The following is an 11,926-nucleotide window of genomic DNA, read 5'->3' as shown; positions in this document are numbered from 1 at the left end:
TTAAGTTCAATGGTCCAATAATGGCTTTACTCCCCATCGTTCATTATCTACTCCAATAAAATGAGATTGGGAACCAAACAGAGCAGCAAAGGAAAGGTGGTCTATCATGAATTGAGGTGAATTTTTTAATTTTTGTTCATTTCTTTCATTTTCCTTCCTTTTCTTTCTTCCTTTTATTCGTACTTATGTATTGAGGGCCAGCCTGGAACCCCTTGTTTAACTGAGATGACTTTCAGTTGACTCCCTCCCATAATACTGATTACAGACTAAGGTTATAGATCTGTGCCACTACACCTGGCTTTCCTTTCAATATTTAAAGAATTTGAGGTAAAGCATGGCTGAGAAGCATCAGTTTGTCCTTCAAGAGGATAAGAAGACAAAGAAAGGACAGACTAGAACACAGCAAAGCCAATATAAGCATCCTATCTTGCAGTTCAGAGAAAGAAGGGTAGGAACCAGAACAAACATACTATAGGTTTGATGATTCTGAAAACAAATGTCTACAGTCATTCCTAAATATTCTGATGACTAAAGAAAGTGAAAGAAATAAATAGTTAATCATTATAAACCAACATAATAGATACAATTCTGTCATGTATATGTAACATATTCTTTATCTTTTCATTTGTTGACAGGCATCTAGGCTGCTCCACTTCACAGCTATTGTGCATAAGAGCAGGAGTAGACGTGGTATACAAGAATCTCTGTAGTCTTTGCGGTATGAATGTGAATCCTTTGGGTATATGCCTAAGAGTGGAATTGCTAGGTCTGTTCAACAATGTTCATAGCAGCATTATTTGTAATAGCCAGAACATGGAAGCCACCTAGATGCCACTCAACCAAAAGAATGGATAAAGAAAATGTGGTACATTTACATAATGGAGTACTACTCAGGGTTAAAAAAAAAAAAACACAATGACACCTTGAAATTCAAAGACAAATAGATGGAACTTGAAGAAACTATCCTGAGTGAGATAACCCAGACACAGAAAGACAAACATGGTATGTATTCACTCATCAGTGGATATTAGACATAGAGCAAAGGATTACCAGCCTACAATCCACAATCCCAGAGAAGCAAGGAAACAAGGAGGACCATAAGAGAGACATACATGGGCTCCCTGAGAAGGGGAAAGGGATAACATCTCCTGAGTAAATTAGGGGACCTGGAGGGGGTAGGAAGGTAGAAAAAAGCAGAGGGGAGAAGAGGAGGGGGGAGGAGAAATGGGGGATCAGGAAGGTCGAGTTGGGGGAAGAACAGAGAAGGAGAGCAAGAAAAGAGATACTTTAATAGAGAGAGCCATTATGGGTTTAATGAGAAATCTGGCACTAGGGAAATGTCCAGCAATCCACAAGGATGGCCCCTACTAAGAATCTAAGCAATAGTGGAGAGGCTACCTTAAATGCCCTTCCCCTGTAATGAGACTGATGACTACCTTAAACACCATCATAGAGCCTTTAACCAGTAGCTGATGGAAGTAGAAGCAGAGATTCACAGCTAAGCACTGGGATGAACTCCTGGAGTCAAATTGTAGAGTGGGAGGAGTGATGAACAAAGTGGTCAAGACCACGCTGGGAAAACCCACAGAAATAGTTAACCTGAGCAAGTGTGAGCTCACAGATGCCAGTCTGATATCTGGGGAACCAGCATAGGACCAAACCAGGCCCCCTGAACGTGGGTGTCAGTTGGGAGGCCTGGGCAGTCTGTGGGGCCTCTGGCAGTGGGGCCAGTATTTATTCCTAGTGGGGATACTCTCTCAGCCTAAATACAGGGGGAGGGGAGGGCCTAGGACCTGGAGAGATGGTGAAGGAAACAGGAGGATGGAAGGGAGAGGGACCTGGGATCTGCATATAAAATAAGATTGTTTTAATTTAAATAAAAATTAATTAAATAAAAAGACTCTATGTGGACTGTCTGAATAAGAGTCTATTAACTCAGGAGGCAAATGCCAATATTTGACAAATGGGATCTCATGTATTATACTTTTTTACAGCAAAAGAAACAATTGAGTAAAGAGATATCCCACAGAAAATCTTGCTACCCATACATCTGGTAGAGGATTAATACGTAGAATATAGCAAGAACTGAAACACCTAAACAAGAAATCAAACAACTCAATCAATAAGTAGGCTAGTGAAATGGTTTTCAAATGACAAAATGCAAATGGTCAATGAACATGAAAAATGTTCATCCTCACTAGCAATCAGAAAAATGTAAAATAAAACCCCACTGAGATTCTATTCACCTTAGATTCAATGGCAGTCATTAAGCAAACAGATAGTTCCAAATATTGGCACAGATGTATGCAAAAACCCTTATATACTGTTCAGGGGAATGAATGTGCGCTAGCACAGTGTAACAAGCAGCGTGTTTGATGCCATGTTAGAGGCAAGTTTCTGACCTTAAAATCCAGCATGTAGACTCCGACATCTGCTAAAAGAAGAACAAAGACCTAGTGCATAGTTCCAGGAAAGTCCCCAAGTAAAATGTCCCAAAATGTACTAACTTTTTTCCCATTTTCTTGTCTTCTATAGTTCCATTTCTTCCTCACTGAAGTGTGCCAACCAGGATATTTTTTTGTGTATAAAAAAGACAAGGAGCTGTAAGGCTCAGGGGTGCAGATTTTGAGTAAGTACTCTGGGCAGGTCCTGAACAGCAATAAAGGCTCTCTTTTAGGCTTTTAAGAGTATCTGTGTTGTAGTCTCTGGTGGGCTTGCGTCACAACACACCACTATGGATATAAGTTTAAATATTTCTCAAAAAAAAAAAAAAAGGAAATCTAGAAATGTATCTACTACATTAGTCAGGAAAGCTATTCCTGGCTATTTACCTGAAGGGCATCTAAGTCAGCATCTCAGTATTTGTGCATTAGCATTCATTGCAACACTATTTAAAATAGCTAAACTATTATTCAACCAAGGTGTCTATAAGCAGAGGAATTAATAAATAAAATTATATTCTTATCATAAATAATAATAAAATTATCATTTAGAGGAAAATGGATTCAGCTAAACATTATCATGCTAAATGAATTAAGCTAGTCTCAGACAGACAAATAAAATGTTTTGCTCATTTGTGGTTCCTAAAGGCTTTTATAGAGAAACATAAAATCACATATGTTTGCATATATGATATAAAAGTAGAAATTAAACCGTCTATACTGAGGAACAAAGGGCCTAATAGAAGGGGTTAGAAATGAGGGGATAAATGGCAGAATACACTGACCATATAATGCATACTTAAATGAAAATATCTTCATATAACACAGTACCATGTATAATGAATAAATGCAATGACAAATAAAATAAATAAATGAAAATCTTAACTTTTAGTATACCTCTTGTGCCTGAAGTTTTACCTCCGTGGTTAGAAACATCCCATTTTTTATCTCATGTAAACTTCTTAGTAATCCTTTGAAATGTGACTTCTCAGGCCACCCAAATCCTAAGTAGGGCTTGAAAAGACACTTAAGTGCCACTTTCTCTTGAAAAACCTATACTGGGCAAGGCTGATCATTTCCTGAGATCCTCTTTACCTAACAACCCCTTTATATGAAAACTCTTTAAAATTCTCTGTGCATCATACTGACCTGCCCTGAAATTCTTTTCTGAGATGAAATCAGGTATCCCATCTTTGCCTGAATAGAGGACTCTGAAAAGAATTCCTCAGACTGTGGTGGGGAGCAGCATGAGAGTGTGTTGTGTCTCCATCCTGTGCCTCCCTTTGCTGTTGCTGCTGCTGCTGCTGCTGCTGCTGAGGAGGAGGAGGAGGAGGAGGAGGAGGACGACGACGACGACGACGACGACGACGACGAAGACGATGATTATAATGATGATGATGATGATGAATCATCCTTATCATCTTCATCATCCACATCCTCCTCCTCCTCCTCCTCATCATCATCATCATCATCATCTTACAAAAGAAATAAAGCAATTGGGTGTGGTGGCACATGCCTTTAATCCCAGCACTCAGGAGGCAGAGGCAAGCCAATCTCTGTGAGTTTGAGGCCAGCCTGGTCTATAGAGTGAGTGATAAGATAGGCTCAAAAGCTACACACAGAAACCCTGTCTCAAAAAAAAAAAAAAAAACATGTAAAGATGGAAAATACACAGAGAGTCTGGATACTATATGATATTATATTGTCTTTAAATCGTTTAATTGCTGAGGAAGGAGCAACAACTCCTAAAAGACATTTGATTATAAATGCTGCCGGATTAATCCAACTTACATATCTTTTAAATGCCTTAAATTCTAAATTTAAGTCTAAAGACATTTTACTTTGGAAAAGAGATTTTGCTTTTGTTTCCATAGAAAATGAAAAGCTGTGGATTCCTTCCAGACTAATATGGTATGATCAAGCAAGACCCCCATGAAGCAGGGGCCCAGGTGATCCAACACCCAAAGCAGCTGAGACCACGAAGCCTCAGATCACTACAGCCAGGATTTAGCCAGGTTTCTGGGTTTTCTGAGGATCCTCATGGTATTGACAGCACCCCCAAACAGCAGGAAGCAGTTTGAAGAGGATGACACCCAAATTCCCAAATATTATTTATTATAGTTTTCATTTAAATAGGGTTGGTATAAATGGTTAATGATCACAGACAATCTCTTTTTAAAGGGTAAAAAAGGGGAATATGATATAGAAATGAATATTTTGTATTAGTATGGATTTTGATTTATTGATACAAATTTAAGACCTGTAGGCTGAAGATGGATGCCCCAATGTTACAGAAGAACTTTGGGTAACTTTCTAGGCCCCAAGTTGTCTCTGTCAATTCTAGAGTTTATATATTATCCTTCTGAGGTCTTTGATGGAGTTGAAGACAGATAGTTATGGTTATGGTTTTCCTTAGTTATGATAAAAGTTAAGTTACATATAAAACTTTAGGCTCACAAAGTTAGGATAGATGATAAAATATTTTCTTTAAATTTTGCCAAATGTTAATGGACTAAATATTGTTAACTATAGTTCTTGCTTGATACTGTTTTGTTATATATAATTTTACTATGTTAAAGTTAAAATCTTTCTTTTATTTAGACAGAAAAGAGGAGATGATAGGGGATGTCCTTCTGTATATATGTTTCTCTTATTGGTTGATTAATAAAATGCTGATTGTCCAGTAGCCAGGCAGGAAGTATAGGAGGGGCTCCCAGGCAAGGAGAAGGCTGGGGAGAGGAAGGCAGAGAGAGGCTGCAAAGAGATGCCATGCTGCCCAAGGAGTAACATGCCAGATTACAGGTAAGCCACAGCCTCTTGGCAATAAATAGATTAATATAAATGGGTTAATAATTAAGACAGAGCTAGGCAATAAGAAGCCTGAGCCATCGGCCAAACATTTTATACTTAATATAAGTCTTTGTGTATTTATTTGGGGCAAAGCAGCTGTAGGACCAGGCAGATCAGAAACCTCTGTCTTCATGTTCTTGTTTTAGTAAGACTAATATTTTTCTCGAATTGGGGAATATTGCTTATCCTGGTCCACTGCCATGCTTTTTTATGAACTGACCAGGGAGAATAGATGATGATACATGAAAAAGCCATATAAAGTTACATGCACACTCCTGATATGTCCAAGAGCATCTTGAGAGTCCTGTGTGCACCTCTGTATAGGTAAGCAATCATATTTGGATGCTACTTTTCACATGAGAAAAATCTTAATCACTTTACAAAAGACTATAAATGTGAACAAATCAAAGAAGTAATGTGCTAGCCCACACACTTACTGGTGACTAGCTGACCTACATTCACCTCAAAGCATGTGTGATTAAAATTTATTCAGCACATGAATACATGAAAATTCCTGTGTTCATGCAAAAAGTCAAGACCATTCATACAAGTACAATATCTATGATCTAACACAACTCACACATCTCCTTTAGCTACAATAATTAGTAAACCATCTATTATTTTTATAAATTTATTAGTTGTTCATGAAGAAAAATATACATTTAGTGTTAGCATTGTAAAGAAATGTAATGGAATAAAAAGATAATTCCAAGTGCTAATGTTTGCATCGCAGTCTTAAAGATAAAATGAAAATGCAGTACTCAAAAAACAGTAGAGAAATAAATCAAAAAGATAGAATATATGTAAAATATAGTTCTAGAGGAACTATTTTTATTAAAAAGAGCCACAGCTACATTGATGGTAATTTGAGAAATTCATCCTTGACGAAATTGGTTTAGCAGTCTGAAAATGATGCGAACATGCAGTGTATTACAAGGCAAATCCAACACTGATGAGCTTAACGTACCAAAGAGATCCGAATGTCACAGCAGGAACAGTCATCAGGAAGCGGAAATGTCTAGAGCAGGCAAGAGGAAGGGAAGAGGAAGGTGTAAAATTCAAAGGCACGGAAATGGTATCATTGCTCAGAATTAACAACAGAATATTTGAAAGTAAAAAAGAGAAGAGAAATATATATCACTTGAGACAATTTCCTCCGGTTTCAGAAACATAATTCTGAGTTTGCAAATTTCAAAACTTTTCACTTATGCTAAAAAAAATCCCTCTCAAATCAATTATGCATCCCTGTATCTTGTTGTGTTAATCTCTTCACACATATTGAAGATCTGTGATTTCTTGTTTGTTTATACCCTAAACATCATTTTATAAGCTAAAAAGAAGATGAAAATTTTATTGAAGACAACACTGAGCTTCACCCACTGTAGTAAACAGTTTTAATGTCCTGTGACATGGTGTCCTTGATTCAAAATGCAGCCAGGAACTGAGACCACAGTCCTAGCCAGAAAATAAACATGAGCAATAGATTTAGATCTCTACTGAAAAGGTGTGTGCAGCGTGGAATGGGTTGTTTGCTGAAACATCTGCTCACCCACAGCATCCAACAAGAATAAGAAACACAATGAACAGGAAGGGAGCTACAAGGGCAGCTGTAAGTTTGAAGCCCCAAGTTCCCAAGTTTTGGCCACATGACTTTAACACTCTTTCGTCACTGTAGCTGCTGAGATTAAACACAACAAAAAGCAACTTAGTGAGGAACAGTCTGTTTGGCTTACACATCCTGAGCCACAGTCCATTGAGGGAAGCCAAGGCAGGAAATCAAGACAGGAAACTGGAAACATGAAAGGAGAGGCCATGGATGAATGCTGCTCATTGGCTTGCTCGTTCATGGCTTGCTCAGCATGCTTTCTTATACATAACACCTTTCTTATACATGACCCAAGCATGACACTTCCCACAGTGAGCTGAGCCCTTCCACATCAATCATCAACCAAGGAAATTCCCACAGGCCAATCTCAAAGAGGCATTTTCTCAGTTGTATTTCCTCTTCTCAGATAACCCTAGCTTGTGTCAAACTGAAAACAAAAAAAGAAAGAAAACAGCCAGAATAGACTGCAAATGTCTTAGTCCATGTAATAAGAAATTTGAAAATGACATTTACAAAATTATCAAAAATTACACTGTTCTTACATTTAGGTGCTCACAATTATGAATGTGAACGCTTCAAATTTCTTTCCCATGTAGATCAATCTGTTGCTACCTTTCCAATTCTAGTAACTTTACTGGGTTGAAATAATAAGAATAATAATAATAATTGTGGCATTCTGAGTGAATTATTCATCCATATTGGATATTGGATACATAGCTGAGAAAGGAAGTTTCCTCAGAGGAGAATTTTAGATCACAGTATGTTTTACTTCCTTTGCTTACCACCCAATTGGGCCTTTTGTGAATAAAATCAACATAGCCTCGTACATGTGTATATAAAATTATATTCTATGGAGATATTTTGAAAATTAGGTCTTCTAGTACTAATAATTTATTACCTGTTAAAACACTTATATCCCAAGTCATCAAGTTAACAAAGCATGCCAAATATATAGATGGTCAAAATTATTTAATGCCAGCTAATGCTTTCCATGTCATTTCTAGGGCCTGTAGATAACTTCCAAATAAAGATCATATGTCTATGACAAAACAGAAAAATTTATAAATGTTAAATAAAATATAACATTTATAGTGTATATATTGTATTATGTGCATATAATGTATATATTGTATTTATGCATACTTCACAATTTATATAGCTGTATAGCTAAGGGGAAGAAATCCCAATTCATAACTTGACATGAAACACAATGAAGTTATAACCAATAACTCACTGATACGAGGACCAAAAAATCTTGGGTAAGAAATAGTTCCTTCATCTTAGTGGAATACATTTGCTATAACAAATACTATGATGCTAGTCATCAATTTGACTCATTCTTGTGGAGGATAGGTTTGCTTTTCTGCTTAAATTAGACAAAATTACATTATTTTTAGTCATTTCTTGGGTGTCTCTTGTAGGAGAGCTCTCTTATCACCAAGAAAGCAGCAGGTTAGAAAACATGCAGAAAGCTGAAGTGCAGGACAGGAGAGCAATCGGGAAAGTCCCCCTTCTGGCCCTGTTGACACTGGCCATTTCTGAATGTAAAGAAGAGTATTCCCTGAAAATGAGAGTCAATGTTCTGGAGAAACTGTAAAACTGATACAAATAGTCTCACAGATTTCTCTGGTAACACAGTTCTGCCAGTATCACCCATGATCTGACCTTGATGTTAGTGTATTTGAAACAAATGGAAGTCTAACTAGACACCGAAGGCCTGGAGAGAAGAAAGACAATTTTGCAACACTGTAATTTTCCTAGTCAAGTGAACCACTGGCTGTGGGACATTCCTTTAATTTTTACAGCTTAATAATGAGACTTAGAGCATCACACAGAACCCACTCCTTATCCCATTCTAAGAAATGGAGACTGCACCAAAAGAAATATAAACAAAGAGTGATGAAGAGGCATTTTACAGTTGGGAAAAAATCATTTGAAGACATCTTTAAAATATTGTTTTGTCAATAATAGTCTGTTAAGTATCTTACAGGTGTGTGTGACACTTCCTGGAGAGACAAACATCTTTTCATCTCATATAGGGAACTAATGATAGACAACAGACCAAAGTTGGGATACCACCAAATCCAACTTGGTAAAGCAATAAGCTTTATTAGAGTCACTTAAAGGAATGTGGATGTAGTGGTTTGTCTCAGTTAGGGGTTCTATTGCTTGAAGAGACACCATGACCACAGCAACTCTTACAAATGAAAATATTTAATTGGGGTGACTCACTTACCATTTCAGAGGTTCAGTCTATTGTCATTGTGGCAGGGAGCATGATGGAGTTCAGGCAGATGCTGTGCTGGTTACATCTCAGCTTGCAGGTAACAGGAAGTTAAATGACTCACTGGGAGATTTCCTTAGCATAGGAAACCTCAAAGTCTGCCCCCACAGTGACACATTTCTTCTAACAAGGCACAGCCACTCCAACAAAGCCATACCTCCTAATAGTGCCACTCCCTGGGAGATTATGGAGGACAATAACCTACACTCAAACTACCACATTCCGCCCGGGCACCCATAAGCATGTAACAATATAATACAAAATTCATTTATTTCAACTTCAAGTCTCCATAGTCTATAACAGTCTCAGCAATGTTGAAAAGTTCAAAGTCTCTTCTGAGATTCATGCAATCTCTTAACTGTAATCCCTGTAAATAAAACAGACAACAACAACAAAAAAATCATAGGATATACATTACCATTCCAAACATAGAAAAGGGAGCATAGTGAGGAAATACTAAACTAATGCAAGTCTGAAAAACAGCTGGGCAAACTCCAAACTCTGAATCTTCATGTCTGATGTCAAAACACTCTTCAGATCTCCAACTCTGTTCATCTTTGTTAACTCCAACACACCTCTTTCCCTTGGGCTGGTTCCACTCTGTTAGCAGCTCTCCTCAGCAGGTATCCCACAGCTCTGGCATCTCTGGGTTCTCCAAGGCAATCCAGGCTTCAACTTCACAGCTTTACACAATGGTCTCTCTACTAGGCCTCTATTCAAGGCACCCATGACATGTCTGTCCTCAGTGGCTTTCTTTAGGTGTGGAGGCAAATTCCATAACTGTTTCTTCTATCTTTAACTCTAAAGCCAGAACCACTTGACCAAACTTGCCAAGTTCTGCTGCTTGCTGGGGCTGGAATATAACCCCATTGTTCAATTACATCTTCACCAGCTTTCTGTCCTTCAATGCCTAAGCTTGGCTGTACTAAAACTGAATCTCTAGACAATGCTGGCCTCAAACTCAGACATCTGCCAGCCTCTGCCTTCCCAGTGCTAGTATTAAAGGTGTGCCCCACCATACCCAGCTCTAAACTCTTGTTTTGTTTCTTCCACAAATTGGAAATTTAGCTGGGTGGTATCTTGCCCTAAGTTCACTAATCACTTTACTTCATTTCCTAATCTGTTTATCTCCTTGAACATAGGATTTAGCTACATTCCACTTTCTGGTGCTCTTTTTTCCCCCTCAAAATTTATGGTTTGAAAATTTACTCTGCTCAATTTTCTCTTTTTCATTATAATAAACACTGGTAATCACACAACAGGGTCTATACTAGATGTTGTAAGATTTCTTCTGCCAATGGAATTAATCGAAAACTCTTCGCTTTAGCCTCAGGCAGACTCTTCCGACAAGGTCAAAAAGCAGCCATTTTCCTCACCAAAATATTACAACCAGTCTCTAGGCCACATATTAACATTCTCTCTGAAACCTCTTGATTTCCCACAGTTCATCAAATCAACAAAGCCATATCTCCTAATAGTGCCACTCCATATGAGATTATGGGAGACAATTACATTCAAATTACTACATGCTATGAATAAGTTGTCCCCCAAAGTCTCAAGTATTTGAATACTCTGTCTCCAGTTGGTGCTGGTATTTGGGTAGGTTAAAGAATGTGTGGTCCTGCTGGAGGAAGTATGTTACTGGGGACAGGCTTTGAGGACAGTAAAAGACCAGACTAGCCTTAGGACCTGATGAGTTCCAGATTTGCTTTGGGCAAGTATTTCCTCACTGTGGCAAAAACAAAACCAACCAACAAACAAACAAAAACAAAACAGCTCTTACCTTAAAGGGAATAAGAGATATTTTATTCTGAAACTATTTTGAGTGACTGTGCCCTGGTTAACTAGATTTAGATTACCCCAAATTCCTTGTTTCCAAGTAGAATTGGTTTCATGAAGTTTTACAGTTTTACAGAAGAAAGAAAGTCATAAATAAGGGCAAGTATAATTACACTAGTATAATTACATCAGAGAGGTGGTTACAACAACATGGAAGGAGCTTTTCTATAGACCTCATTTGCTGTCAGATACATTCTTATCTATTGGATTGATGGGATCTAGTTATGTGATAAGTCAATAGGTTTCAAAGGGCTTTAAGCTATTAGTTACAGAATGTTAGTTCTGACACAAGGCTAGGTAAGGATTGGCTATTCAGGGAGCTAATGCTAGCCCAGATAAGGTAATTAGTCTCTGGACCTGCAACATTCCAACCTTACCACATCACTGAAGTTCTAATTAGTTAATCAGTCTGTGCAGACACACCCTCTTCCTAGGAATTCTTGTTCCCACCCTTAATTCTGCCTTTTGGAAAACTAGTGTATATACTTTGCCATTATATGTTGGAAGTATGTAATTTGCTCTTTTTATTTTATAGGGTGGTTACAATTAAGAGACTTCCTACAGTCTCAGAAAAGACTCTGGACTTTGAACTTGTAAATACTCTTGAGACTCTAAAAGACTATGGTACTTTTGGAGTTAGACTAAATGCACTTTGCATTATGATATGGCCATAAGCCTGTAGGACTGAGGAGCAGCACTTGATTTGTATGGGATGCCCCCGAAGAAGCACAGGGGTCCACGTGCTCTTCTTCAGAAGGACAGGAAGCCCACATGCTCTCAGATAAGCACTAGAGAAATGAGAATTGTTCAACTTGCAGGCCTTTTCTTCCATGGAAGAAGTTGACACCTGTTTACTCAGAAGGCTGGAACAGATGTTGTTTAATAACCTGGTGATCTTTAACTAGT

The sequence above is a fragment of the Cricetulus griseus genome, chromosome 4 (genome assembly GCF_003668045.3).
Source record: "Cricetulus griseus strain 17A/GY chromosome 4, alternate assembly CriGri-PICRH-1.0, whole genome shotgun sequence".
NCBI classification, from domain to species: Eukaryota; Metazoa; Chordata; class Mammalia; order Rodentia; family Cricetidae; genus Cricetulus; species Cricetulus griseus.
This window is presented reverse-complemented; position numbering follows the sequence as displayed.